This window comes from Actinia tenebrosa, unplaced genomic scaffold (assembly GCF_029948245.1).
Source record: "Actinia tenebrosa isolate PJP-AT-01 unplaced genomic scaffold, QUT_ActTen_1.0 PGA_scaffold9__36_contigs__length_13948895, whole genome shotgun sequence".
Taxonomy (NCBI): domain Eukaryota; kingdom Metazoa; phylum Cnidaria; class Anthozoa; order Actiniaria; family Actiniidae; genus Actinia; species Actinia tenebrosa.
In genome coordinates, this window is record NW_028292586.1 from 5,693,129 (window position 1) to 5,708,671 (window position 15,543).

The 15,543-nt window shown below is 34.6% G+C and overlaps 1 long non-coding RNA gene across 1 annotated transcript; it reads right to left on the reverse strand.

Moving 5' to 3' along the window:
• Positions 1-3,714: 3,714 nt before the first annotated feature.
• LOC116292904 (uncharacterized) lies at positions 3,715-12,731 on the reverse strand. Its single transcript, XR_004196738.2, has 3 exons — positions 12,587-12,731; positions 5,527-5,757; positions 3,715-4,019 (listed from the first exon to the last, which is right to left on the reverse strand). It is a non-coding gene; the product is annotated as an uncharacterized LOC116292904 (long non-coding RNA).
• Positions 12,732-15,543: the final 2,812 nt, after the last annotated feature.

Genomic DNA, 15,543 nt, shown 5'->3' on the forward strand with positions numbered 1-15,543 from the left:
CCAAAAGATGTATAAGATTTTGTCGCTATATTTTTGAATCTATCAGCTGTTTAATGAAACCAAACGGATTCGTATTTTAAAAATATCAATAACGTCACGTTATACCTCACAAAAGAACTTGGGATTAACTGAACACTTCAAAAAACAGCTGCTATTGACTTTACTCGTGATGATATCATAGGAAAACATTTTTTTAAATCGCTTTGCCTCGTCCTTTTATTAATACGGCGAATTTACTTTGCGGTTAGAGGGGCTAAAACTGTGTAAAATGGCAGGTAAATCCCCTATCATGAAACTAAATCATGTAAATACTTATTGTATTCAGTCAACAAAGAACTCCTTTAGTCTCTCTAGAGTTGTTTTTGACATCTTTAGCGGATTACAAGAAGTGGGTAGAGGGGTCAGCGATTAATTTTCTCAAACTTACTTTAAGAATTTGAATCCATTCACTTTTTTATTAAATTCATTTATCTTTTATTTTTACTAATCTTTTCATGTTTTCAAACTATTTTAGCAATTTTTGGTAATAATAGTTCATTTTTAGCAAACTAGTCGACTATTGCATATCGGGCGTTCTGATTGGCTAGCTGATAGCCATTCTGAGGTTGGGGTGAAAAGCTGATCGAATCGAGTTAGAGCGAGTGCATTGTGGGATTGTTTTAGAGGACGTTACTCAAGATGGCGTTTATTATCACCAAAATCATGCACTGTAATGTCAACTCGACTCAATTTTTTTCCCGACCTCGAAATGGTAAATAGTTGGTTCCAAGAGACCATGAAGGACTCTGTCAGACTCTCTCAGGCGGCCCCGTCCACACTGTTGCCGGATATATTTGAATCCGAAACTTTATTCATCCGGTTATGCCTTCCGGAACAATTCTTCACCGAAAACGGAACTTTTCGAATACGGTCTCCAGAGTGGAACAATTTGAAAACGCCGGCTAGCCGTATTAGTGTGGACGGAGGACATTTTGACCCGAAATTTTTCGAATACGATGACGACATGATTGTCATGGGAACATGAAGTTCGCATGTTTATCGGAAAATTGCAGTGATATAACTACTATTATCTTAGGCCCGGTTGTGCGAAGGGTGGATAGCGCTATCCAACGGATAAAACCTTTTCCAGTGGATAAGTCGATGCTGTTATCCAATAAATTTATCCACTGGATGGGATTTATCCGTCGGATAGCGCTATCGACCCCGTACAACCGAACTCCAGTAGATAAATTGATGCCGTTATCCAATAGATTTATCTGGATACCTCTACGGCCACTCTTCGTGCAACCGGGCCCTGGCCTATAAAGCCGCATTTACATGAGCAAGTTTTCCTGACAAGTTCACTGATTTGCTAAGTTGGCGTACTCATTTTCTTTTAAATGCTTTCTTTCTCAGGCCTAGTAAATTTATCGGCTATTGATCTATCTATCTTGTAGTTGCATGAAAGTAACAAATGCGTTTTCCTTGTCAGGTACTAGTCTCCTTGTCAATGTATATTTACCAAGTTTCTCTCCCAGTACTTTTGCAGCCATTCCAGAATGACAAAACGTCCGGCAGTTATCACTAAAACGAATTCTAATCGATTTAAAGTATCCTGTTTCGTAGAGAAACTTTAATCGAATCACTTTAGCTCAATAGATTTATATTTGACATGTTTTTCTTTTCTCGGCATAGAATACGAAAGAGTAATCTCTTCATGGTACTTTGAAAATTTTCTCTCATAATTACAGACTGCAGGAAACGGATTGAATGCCAGGCAGTCTTTTTTTTTTTCGATTTCTCAATTCTATCTTCACATAGAAAATAATATATATATATATAACTATTCTATGATTTTCAAGCCGAAAAAGGAGCTACGCATGATGTTTAGGCCACCCATCCAGTTGGAAGTTCAAGCCCGGCTACCGGTTCTATGAAATTAACATAACAATAACCTTCACAACTGTGTAGAAGGACTAAGTAGATTTTAAACCATAATGTACTGTTCTACAGCTAGAACAAAAAATGTCCTCAACATACCATCCACACTGAGAGCAAAACATTAGTACTAAATATTTATAGATGAGATCCGTAAAACAGTACAGAAGAAGAAGCGACAATGACGATACACGCGTATCTTGAAGAGTAAGACTGGTGTTAGCTTTCTTTGCATTTCCGCTGACCACTTTCTCTTTCTTTGTTTTGCCGTGAATTTCCTTTGTTTTTCCATGAGTTGGATTAATCGATTTGACCAAGTCTATACAGTTTGTGCAACATGAGACTCAAAATCCCTTGAGATATGTACTAAAGAATGAAACAGCCGACATCTTGTTTGATCTAACAGGAGAAGCTTTGTTATCGTCAACCAAGATGGCGGCAATGACGTAGCATACACCTGCTCTGTTGATGTAAACTCTTAGATACAGCCTGCCTCAAAATGAATATACGATTCGAAAAAAAGTCAAATGTGTAGGGCAGTATTCTCTATTTTCACATCCCCATAATGCCTTGCGTCTTTGGGGGGTAACTTATCAAAAATTTGTCCCAAATTAAAAGGTTTCTTAATTGAATTTATACTATACCTGCTTTTATCTGTACAATACTGATTATCAGTTTATTCCAAGTTATTTTTGCATGTACAGATCATCAAGAGTTTTGGTCTTACAGAAAATGTATTGACTTACGAAAAAATGTTTAAAATTTACCCTAAACGTCTTCAAGGTTCTATCTTTTTACTTCTTCATTTTATTTTTGGATACCAAACAAGGTATTGTCAACATTGTCTGATCAGCCTTCTGCAAAATAAGCGGGTTTTTACCCTCTGGTACCTACAAAGACGCAAAGTACTATGGGGATGTGAAAGTAGAGAATGGAGGGAGAAAAATCAGAAAACTCGAAAAATTAAACATTCAAATTAAAGTAACGATAGTGACTAGCTCTATTGACACGTGACACTCAGTTGCGTTCGCCAAAACAGGTATCCCAGTAAAATTTCACTAAGCTCCACGAGCAACACGTCGTCCATAAGATAAACATAAATAGTCAAGGCAACGTATATCAGTTCCTTCTATTCAAGTTTATTTGGTGGAGTTTTTATCCAAAATAATTTCGAAAACATTCCAAAAGCATTTGAGAACTATAAAATGAAAAGTCTATATATCTGATATATACTATATAGACCAACTTGTATGATCTGTTTTATTTTATCGGGATTAAAAGTGTATGTAGACGGTTGTTTTTATATTTCTCAGCTATTCTGTCCTCTCTCTCTTTTACTTTCATATAGTAATCCTGTAATTGTCTCGATGTTTTTCACTTAATTTCTTGTCATCCTTTTTCCCCTTCTTCCTTGCCGTCCTTCTCACTTTTCCATTCATTTTCTTTATTCCGGATTTTTTCACTCCTTTTCCCCGGCTTTTCGCAGTCCTTAGTTTTATTTCTTGTACGCGAACTGAAAGCTCCCGCCCACCTGCCTTGCTCGAGTTCAAATTAATAAACTCTCTCACTGACGTTGATCGCGTGCGTCAGGAAGTGCCGCTTTTTTGTGTTCACAATAAACCGAGAATTCATTCTACTTTTGGAATACCGCCCCTCTTCAAGACGCAGACTGTGTGGATCTATCATAGATATTGCAAAAGAAATATTACTTATGTACAAATCTAGGAATTGTTTGGGGCAATTACGAGAAAAATTGGTCCATAACTTCTACAAAAAAATATGTCAATACAAAGGCTCTTTGGTCGTTTATAAATCAATTTATTACCAATTTACGTACAACGTAGAAGCGCAATAAACTTCATAGAATTAACTAATTGTATTTCTGGGGTTTTAGTTCAATTGGGGATCGAGGGACGAAAGCTTGTAGTAGTTTGTTATCATAAACATTGCATGGCACGGAAACACTCTGCGATTCTTGGATTTGTTTCTTCATTATTTTCTTGATATTTCTTCATTATTTATTCCAGGTCTTTGCTATCGAAAGCTTCTCGTTTACAGTGTTCACGAGCGACTGCACACAGGCTACTCACTGCTCTTTTTAGCTGAAAAAGAATAAGAAAAAAAACATAATTTCGCAAGAACTCTGAAATAGTTATGCACAACGTATGACATATTTTTACTCCTTTATTCAAGCTTGGTTTTTCGATTCAGCTTTATATCTATATTAGATTTTTAAGATTTTAAAATTGAAGTCGATTGAAAATAAAGAGTCTAAAAAAGGAAAAAAACCGGAAAGACTTCAAGACTTTGTTTGTATTTCTTCACAGTGTGGGATTCAAACGGAATAAAAATGTTTACACGCAAAAGGGGAAATTTTTCTCCAGAAAATTGAACACAAGTGAAGAAATCCCGAAAGCGTTTCCTAGACTATCACAAAAAACTAGAAACAATTTTCTGCTGGTTTAGTAAATAAATAATCTAGAAGAAATATTCACAGCTACACAAGTATAAAACAATTCAAAGCCAGTGCGATACAGCAAGAATGATTGGATAAGATTAGAAAAAGAATAAGTAAAATTTGTCGTTTTCGTGAAAGGAAAATATTTTCTCAGCGCTGAATATTGCAAAACCAATCATTACTAAATGGGGCGGTATGTTTTCAACATTCCTGCACCTGTCAGTGACAACAAAGATGGAGGAAATTCTTTTCTTATCTGCGTTTAAAAATATGTTCGCGGGGCCTAAAACAACATATACTCTTTCATTCAAAACCTAAATTTTGATCAAAATTTTAAGCATCTTATTATTATTAATAAAAATACTGGCTCAAGTAAAAAATTTTCAGAATACCATCCAAATAACGGAGGAAAAACTATAATTATTATTTCGATTGAAATAAATTATCGTGAAAATACTTCATGAACTATGGCATACACTCCCAAGACAAACAATGCTTTTCTCGAAAATAATCTGAACAACAGCCACATTTAGTTTCTTTTTTTAAACACGAAAAATATCTATTAGTGGAGGATTTTCTAAGCTTTAGTTGCTTCCGAAGACTTGAAATGGTCTTTATTTTGAACAGCTTCCATTAAGAAGTTCTTGGCTATCATTTTCATTGTCTTTCTTTTTTCAGGCCCGCCTTTTTTTCTTTTCTTTCTCTTTCCTCTTCCTCCTCTTCTTCCGTTCCGTCTTTCATATTTTCCTTCTTTCTTTCTTTCTTCCTTCTTACTTTCAATCATCCTTTCTTTTATCTTTTATCTTTTTCTCTTTTCTCTCTAGCTTTGTTTCAGAAGCAAATAAAGAGCAACACAGGATCAAAAAGAACCAAAAAGGAAACAATTGAACTACGAGTAACATCATGAACGTACTTTTTCCGGAGTTTCAAGCATAAATTCTGGAAATACTATTTAAATTGTTGCTGTTTTGAATAAAGAAGCAGCCCTTACTTTTACCATAACTGAATTAGAGGAATACTTTGTAGTAAAATGCCACAACACGAGAACCACTCCTACCTGATACGACCAGCATATAATAGTGCTAAATAAGCACCTAAAACGCCGGAAAACTATGAACAAAATGCGGACTGATATCTCACTAGCGTCTTACCGTCATATATTCTCGCTTTCCCGAGGGGACGTTCCCGCCTCCTCCGGCTGTAAAGGCGTTTGTCTGAGGTACCATCGCTACTGCCATCAGGACAACAACCAAAATAATCAATGCCTTTGAATTCATGTTTTTTTAGGGTTAAAAACTGGTCCAAGATCGAGCTGTGGTCTTGTAGATTCGCTGGAGTGTTGTGAGGTGACTTGTGCTGGCTCTCTGGTTTGGTATTTATCCCTGTTAGAAAACAATAAAATGCCAAAGTAATTTCCGAATAACCGGAATCAAAATCTAATGAGTGTGTAATTACGGAGATGCACTCACTGTCGAGATCGACCTGATAAGTTTAACCTAAGCAAACATCCTACACAGGACTGGCATCTCGAACAAATGGAGGCCTCAAACATCCAAGACCAGTGCAATGATTATACAGGAGATAGTATTTAATATTTTGTCAAATGCCTCCGTTTATCCCTAAAAGCTTTAAATTGAGACAGGACTTTCCTTTTCGTTACCAACAGCGCGCAGTACTAACTCCATCCATCACATCCCAGTAGTCACAAGTGCTCAAAAGCTCAATTTACGAGCAATCGAAATTATTATTAACAATGCGAAGTTTCCAGAAAAATTAAAAAAAGTGAAAGTTCTTTTTTCTTTTCAATGACCTTGTTTTAAATTTGTTTTCAATCACTGACAGTCTGGATTTGCAAGTTTTCAATGACTTTTTTCCGATAAAGAAGTTTATTTAAAGAGAAATGGGTCCGGGAAATTTTTTCAAATCGGCTTAAAGTTTTTGGTGTATTAAACTTTATGATTCCTCTCCTGCCAAGAAAATTAAAATAACTTCGAAGTCAATGTCACTACAAATAGTTTGAATTTCAGAATCTATTCAATTAAGATTATATCAAAATACATTTTTGTATTCTCTTACGCCAAAAATTCCCAGCGATTGGTTGACGTCTTCACAATGTAAACAGAAAAGTCTTAATAACACTGAAACTACGAAGCTCTGAGCTGCGTATTGGAAGTTTTGCCCCCTAGATTGTAAGTCCCAAACACTCCATCAGGAGCGAACTTTTTAGGTCAACTCAATTATTACATTAGAGGAAAGTAAAACATGAATTAAAAGTACTTCAAGACTTTTAGGGCTTCAAGATTTTACCTTCATTTAATAGCTAGGCGTTTATCGATTCTCTTATTTATTTTTCTAAATAGTGGGTTGTCAGAGACGAATCAACATATTTTCAAAGAGACAAAATGAGGAAGTAGCTTGTCTATCGAATTCTCAACAGTTACTTCGGCACGTAGGAATATACACTTCTAGCTACACAAACACTGTACTAAAAAAACCTTGATTCACTTAAATCCTACAGTCCGTTCGAGTGAAGGATTCAGTTTATTCGTCTGCGACCGAAAAATTTGAGAAAAGAAAGATTGACGCAAAAATGTTGCCGCCAAATCAAGTTTTCAACGCCTCCAGGCAAAAACCGCCAACAAGAAGCTATCTTTAATAATACCCTTTTCTTAATAAAATATGGAGATTATTTAGAACGCGGGCCGCTATGTCGGGTTTTTTATTCAATGACAAAGTAGAGGGTTTTCTTTGGGGGAGGGGACAATTATTTTAGTAGACAGGTATTTTTGAAACTCCCCATTGAGCAAAATTGAACTGTTTAGATTTCAAGTTGAAAACCTCAAGTGCTTACATCAAACAATGTTTTCTTGATTTACTTTATTTTACCCGGATTTTTTTTATTGCTAAATGTGGCGGCAAGGATCCTGCTGAACAGTGAACTGTGAAAAGTCATTTGGAGTCCATTAGGTAATGTATAACGTGAAATCTTTGGCATAGCTCAAGTCTTTAGGTGAGCGGATTTGGACCAAATAATTGCACTCTAAGTAGCTGCTGTCAACCTTAAACCAACCATCAAAGCCTGAGCATACAATTACTGACGAAACTTTATGGAGAAAAGAAATTAAAAAAGAAGTAATAATATCTATACTCAAAACGACCTCTAAACTGCTTCAACTGATATGACTGAAAATACTTTGCTCCAGAATTTAATTCTTTCGCTAATTTCGGAATACCATTCAAGTGCGCTTTTTGAAACGTGGAACTAGATGTCGACTCGAAAGAAGACAAAAAATCAAATGCTAAACTGTAAAGTTTAAATTTCTTCATTTTTACCTAGCTCGATATGATCAAGGATGATTTCTAAAGTATAAAGTGCAGAACAGAGTTTTATGTATGTCGAAAATGTTTTCAAATTTTATGAAATTATTTCCGCTTTGCGCCGTTGATGCAAAATGCGGTTGTTGCAACTTCAGCTCCACATAACTTTATGAAAATAGTTAAAAAGAAAACAATATGTAAGTTTTCAGTCCATAATTCAACTGAATTAAATTTGACTTTTTGCGATCTTGCATTTTCGACTACAGTTTTTCAAATTTTAGATTTGATTTGATGGCATTCTCAGTATGACTCGTATACTTCATAAAACTGAATTTCTTTCCATTTCAGAAGTGGTTTTCCTTTGTGATTTTTTTATCGATTATTCTGATTAGCAATATCAATAAAATAAAAACCCCTGATAAAGTACAAGATAAAGTGTTTTTAGGAATATTTTCCGTTTAAAATCCTACTAAAAACGCGCAAAACTATAAGCTCGAAAAGTATCATCAAACCGGCCGAAGATGGGTAGACTGCTCAAAACCACCTCGGGGAGTAACGTATGAAAAATCTGTTAGATTATCTTAGGTTTTAAATCTTTTTCCAAACAATAAAAATTAAATGGCTGTGATAGTATTATGAATGAAAGATTCTTCTCTTATCTAATTTACTAATAAACTTCTAATAGCTCTTATATATCAACCAATCATAGGTTTTCGGGTGACCACACTGATCCTATAATTCGTCTCCATCTATAATGACCTTTTAATATCTTAAAATTTATTCCATATACAAAAGTAAAAACTCACATCGTAAGATAAGTCGAAGATATTTTTATCAAGAACCCTCGATTTATCCAATTTGGTCAATTTGGCGGGTAGCTAAACTGCGTTGGAAAACACTTACAACTGTGAAACTTCCGCAAGGACAAAATAAACATCACAAGGGAAATGTGACTGTATTTAGCCACAATTCCTAGGAAACAGGACGACACAAATCCTAGGAATATAATCAAAACCACAAAAGATTTTTGTCAATACTGAAATGGGTTCCATAAAAATGCTCCTCCAAAGAAGTGATATTGTGCAGTTTTCATTCATATATTTTTGTTGAACTCTTAAAAAGTAACTTATAAAACAGGCCATTTTTGCTGGAAATTTTACAGCAGTTGATTGCTGTTAATCGTAAACGTCTAATAGTATGATTATATAAAGTGGAAAATTACGTCGGTAAACTAAAAGGTTAAATGCGTCATTGGTGGTAAACTATTTGAAGTAGTCGTTCTGTAATGCATTCAAACTCTTCCTAAAATGTCTTTGGACGTCATTATAAAAAAAACAAAGTGAAAAAATATTACAATAATTCTGGGTTTAATGGGTTTATAATTGTATTAAAAGTTGCTTCACCTGTCTTAGAAGTTGAAATTTTGATTACAAGTGATGACAAGATATTTCGTTCTAACAGTTTTGAATTTTACCAAGAAAGATTGGTTTTCTAAATGAATACTCATTGAAAATACAAACTATAGAATTTAACCTCAAATTGTGGGCTGTTCTCGAATAACAGTCACATATTCACAATTCACAACCGGCTATTTTAAACTGAATGAAGTTTGGATAAACAGAAACTGTAATTACGTAAAATTTAGAGCTTTAATTTTTGAGAACTTGGCGTTCAATGCGAGAGGATCTATACTTTAGCAAAAAGCGTATCAGAAAGCCGCGTTGCGGACTCTCGGAAATATAACGTTTCAAGTCGTAAAGAAGTCGATATTTAGCTCTTATATTGACGTCTTTACGGCCCTTCGAATGCTCTGAGGACAAGATAAACAAACAATTAATTAATATAGCCTTTTTCATTAATTTTTTATTGGAAAGAAATGTTATATTGACGTAATGTTGGATTAGTGCTTAGATCATAGTTAACTATGCTTAGATCATATCATTTAGTCAAGTGCTTCGTTTTAATTGATTAAGCTAGAATACAATATTGAAATAGCTTATGTATAGTCAAAACATGCCGTAGATTCTTATCGAGTACTACAGACAGTCAAATAAAATAAACCTTTATCAAGTACTCTCACTCCCTCGCAAAACGTTTCTGTTAATCAAAAAGTATTTTCCTTTTCGGCTTGTTCTATTCGCAGGACGGAGACTTGAGATTTCAAGAGCGCATGGTAACGAAGCGTTAATGCAGTTTCGTGTACGCGATTTTTCCTTTCCAGTAACGATTCTTTTTTCTTTCGTTTGTTTGTCAGGAAAATATGATTTCAGTATTTATCTCGTAAATTGACTTCAAATCGCATTTAATACCGCTCGAGCTATTATACATCGATTTACTCCTTTTATTAATCTATAATGTAGATTTAGGAAATGTCGGAATAGCCATTTCAAGAACATTTTGATAATCAGTTTACTGATCGATCTTTAAAAAGCTCACTAGAAAAACCTTTGAAAGGGTTTGCGTATGATCCACAGTATATTAAGGAATTGTAAATAACGGTTTGTAATCTCTATATATTATTCTGATATAACCTACACATGTTGATCAGTATTTTGAATATTATGAATTGAGAACAATTCCCCCTATACTGCAATCATTTGGGTGACTTAGACCACTGAGCAACATGTCGGCCATGATCAGTTCTGCATGGGCGGGTTATGAAGACTTCTTTGCCGTAAAAAAACTCTTATCATCTTATTTCTGTTCTTTAAAACCACCATTTTAGTTCAAATTCAGTAAAAACTTTTAGAAATGTTGCTTTTTGTTGTTGTCTTTTGTCTTATTGCATCTAACATGGCGCGCGAGTCCGATGTACTTTGTTCTCTTGGAAATGATTGCAAACCATTTATATGTCTTGCAACGTCTTTTATCAGTTAAACAAGATGGCCAGGCTTGATTAATATATACAATAATGACAAAAATCAACCAAATTTAAAGCATAAAATACGATTCTTTCAGAAAAACTCATTCTTCATCATCTGGTTTGGGTAAATAGAAAACACTTATTACGCATGCTCCAAAATATGGAGCGAAATTGCTTCCCAGCGTTTTTGAACACGTCGTCGTCCAATTTTCTAAAACGTTTTATCCAAGAAAAAAAAAAACACCAAAGCTTATATCCAGTAAAAAATTTCTTTTTTGTCTTAGTTATTTCTTCAATTATCTATATTGGTTTTTCTACTATAATCATTGAATAGAGAATCAAAAAAGATATTGCGGCTAGCTCATCATCCAATACGGATTTCATCAACACTTTTAGTACATTAATTCAAACCTGGATAGGCTATGTCTGAGTAATCAAATTGCTTCCTTTACAAGGTGTAATATTTGTGTATCTAGCGGTTCGTTTGTCCCAAATGCAATTTCAATTTCGAAATTAAACTTAACTCTCTTCGTATGTTTTAATCTTTGAGGCGGCTTTTGTCAAAGTACGATTTCATCGAGTTGTTTTTAAGGGATTCTTTCTTTATTCCTTCTCTTACTAGTATTTTTTTTCTTTCTTTTTTAACTTTTCATACTTTGAAGGTACAATTGTCATTCATTTATTTCATGTCTTCCTTTTGATGACGCTTTCCCTTTATTACCTGTCATTCATAGAAGACTCTTTTTCTATGTATTACATAATTAAGTAATAACTTATTTCAATTACAATAAAACTGAAGTCTTAGTTTAAAGCTATAACATACTAGGACGAAGCTACGAGTGTCGTCCAAGTTCATCTGTGTTCTGTTTTCTGATTTACTACGGAGTGCATACCATATAACCGTGAAAAAGTGAACTAACAAAAGTGTACAAAATAGTGCAAAAGTTTTGTAGGTCTACGGTCTACTGATGTCTACTGAACTTAAAGATTTGTGCAAATTTTTGCAATTTCTTACAATGTTTTTTTACTGAATCATGGATATATATGGATCTTACTTTAGTAACTATTAACAAAGGCATTATAATTCATTAGTAAAAGACACGATAGAAATCATAAAATCATGAAATCGCGAAGAGTTTTATAAATTCTGATATAAAAACATCATTTGAATAAATTTACATTAAATTTTCTTAGACATATTCAAGCACTTGGATTCAAGCCTTACTTATTATATCTTGAAACTTACGGTCAAACGCAAAAGCACTAACCAAGACGTATAGACTTATCAAAAGTTCATGTAACTCAGCATTTCAATATCTATGCCATAAAATATTATTCTGTACATAATAACGAAAACAGAAGCTGCCGAGAATAACCATGTATTTTTTCTTTTAAAAATCAACTATGCACTGAACTAATAACCGTGGGTTTTTTTCCTGTCAATTTTTTATTATCTTAACTTGAAATTTTACCATTGATATAAAAAGTCGAGGAAAATTTTGATTTATCACACTCAAAACCTTCTTAATGTATTCCTTATGACTTCTATCAGTTGGAACAGGTTCTCATAAGAAACGAGCTAAGCAAACGTGCATTTTGGCACATAGCATTGATTGGATGAACAGATGGGGAATTTGCATGCACGTCTAAGTATGACGTTTGAAATATCTTAAAATTCAAGTTCAATCCAACTAAAATATAATGATCCCGAAAAACTTTCGTTAAGGATTCGAGCGTCCACATGAGACTGTATTTATAAGCGCATAGAAAAAATCCACCGGACACGTGTGAATTGTGGGCCAATTCTCAACGGTTTTTTTTTTTTTTTTGTTTTTTTTGCGGTTGTACATGTCGAAGGTACTAGTTCAAAGGTCGCGAAGTAGAAAACAGCCAAAGAAATTGTACAACATGTCGCTCTAAATTGACAAGAAAGCATAAGGAAAGAACCTAGGTAAGTAAGCTGAGGCAAATAAATACTTGTTTTAACATTTACAAGCCTGTTTCTTTTATAAGCTCTTTTCAAAACTCACCTCAAGGTGGCGAACGCGAACGCTTTTACAAAGTTACGAAGATTCAAGGTTGGTATCTCTCGTGCGCGAGTTTTCTTCTATTCCAACAACAAGGATCAATGAGAAAGAAAGAGAAACCGTTGCAGCAATTTATAGGCGAATCTTGCGAAGCCGTTGGAATTCATGTGATAGCCATACGTGTTGGCACTTGCTTTGGTGTGTGTGTCACACGATTTTTTTATTATTATTTTTTTGTTACTCTCTCATTTGTGGCCATTTCTATGGTTGTCACCCTTGATTGCTATTGAATCCACGTTGGATTGTTCAGTCTTTCCTTGTAATTTTGAATGCGCTTCAGCATGACAGCATCTTTAAAAGTAATTTTAGATGCTGAATTTCTCCGGCCCGAAAAAATAATTGTTTGTTTTAGATAAGATACCTTTCCTCAAGTCTCAGAGCTTCTTTATTCAAGGCACATTGCATGCGCGAATTGTTTCTCACTTTCTCGTATTTTTTCCTTTACAGCTGCCTTCAGCACCTTTTGCACGTTCTTTCCCGCCTCCACCGCAGGCGGTATGTTTACACCATTCACACAGGAAGCCCACGCTATTAATATTTAATTTGATTTTGAACGGAATAATTGGGTTCCCTGTGGTTTAAAGAATTATGAAGAATGGAAATAGGCGCCGGCGGAACATTATATTCCTTATGCAGTGACTAAAATGATTATCAAATTTCCTTTCTTACTTAGAGTTTTATACCTGCGGTGAGATTAAAAAAACAGCATTAATTGACTTAGCATTTAATCTGTGTACAACCACACAGATGGTCCAAGCGATTTATTAAGACTGTTTCGACGTTTTCCCACGACGGAGTCATTCCCATTAACCACAGCACATCATCCCTCCCAAAATACATGCATGTAAAAAGAAAAAAAGAAGGAACGCCAGCGAAAAGAAGGCTATATACAGACACCCCAGTACACTACTGAATATGTCCCTGAAATAACAGCAAATGCATGAATGAATGAATAAATGTATGAATGAATGAATGAATGAATGAATGAATGAATGAATAAATAAATGAATGAGTGAATGAATGAATGTATGAATGAATGAATGATAAATGAATGAATGAATGAATGAATGAATGAATAAAACCCCAGCAAACACTCTTTAATGCTTTGTCTTATTCATTTATTTCTATCTTATTTCTGCCTATTTACAATCTACATCTTTATATCTAAAAGTAGTATTATTAAAATCTAATTTCAAAACCTGCAAATTTTCTAGTAAAAAAAACTCTTCTGCGTTTATAAAATGTTCATAGCAGCATAACGAAACATACATACATACAGAAATTTCATTTTAACTTGTGGCGGGAAATGATTTTAAGTAACCATGGTAACGCCCACAAGAGTCACGTGGTAGCTTAACTCTTACAAAACTAAGAGCAATTTATCCACCCACCCCTCCCCAAAAGTTTGTAATTCTTCTGAGCCCTAGGTTTTTAGCAGTTTAGTAAAAAGGGAGCATTAACTAAAACGTCGGTAATTCCTTCAGCGATGAAAGAATGATTGATTTATAAGTTAACGAATCTATTTGTGTGAAATGGATTTTCAATTTAATATTGTTTTATACCAGCTAGCGTAAACCTTTTTTTTTTCTTTTTATGAAAATTGTCATCTATCTAATTCATATCCCTGCTTTCTAAGGCCAAGATCAATTGCTAACAAAACTGGATCCTGTTGGCATAGAAGTGCATTGCACAACTGTTTCAGTAGAATACATGTTTTCAAGATGGCGTCTATTTCTACCCCTAAAACAGTCTCAAAATACATTGCAAATTCAACTCGACCCAGTATTTTAAGTTCCATTTACGGGGTAAGTTAAGACTCATTTTGGTCACCCTACCGAGGCATTTGAGAGCTCTTGAGCATTAAATGCCTGGCCTGGTTACTATAGAAACCATGCCCATGGCAAAACACAGGGTGACCAAATCAAATTTAGCTTGCCCCAAATTAAACTACTTTTGCAAAGTAATTCAAGCACTCAATTAGTCACATACTATATCTCGCCCCTTTAACATACCCGCCTTCCCAACCGATCAACCAGCCAAGTAAAGGTCCTGCTCAGCACACACGAGTTATATAAATACAAAATATACAGTCCGCAGTCGGTGTTGGGCTGGCTGTGGTTTTCTTTCTTCTTGCCTCAGTAATAAATATCCACATAAAAGATCAATCTTGGCTTCCAACTTGCTTTATTTTGAATTGTTTACTTTTTCTTCGCCTCGAAGGTTTTTTCTGAGGAAAAATAACAAAGATAATAATGTGCGATGGAATCTGGAGCAATGACTGTATGATAAAAGCTTATAGACTGTTTTCTCAAGATTGCGTGCGCATCCAAATTTAAGAAACTTGACGGGCCACGATACCAGAACACGAGCTTTATAATGAGAATTATCATACATCTCTATGAATTTCTTTTCGATAAGAATTCATAAAATCGATTATTCTCCACTTTAAATATAAAACTGGCTTCTCAATTTTACTGAATTTGCGTTTTTCATTTTTGTGGCCCGTCAAGTTGGATGCGCACGCAACCTTGAGAAAACGATCTATTGATTTACATGAGCTACAAAATTGACATCATGTTACAATTGATGTCATGTTAAAGGTGACGTCATGTTAAACAATGACGTCATGTTAACAAGTGACGTCATAGAAAAGGGATCGAAAAGAAACGATCTATTGATTTACATGAGCTACAATATTGACATCATGTTACAATTGATGTCATGTTAAAGGTGACGTCATGTTAAACAATGACGTCATGTTAACAAGTGACGTCATAGAAAAGGGATCGAAAAGAAACGATCTATTGATTTACATGAGCTACAAAATTGACATCATGTTACAATTGATGTCATGTTAAAGGTGACGTCATGTTAAACAATGACGTCATGTTCACAAGTGA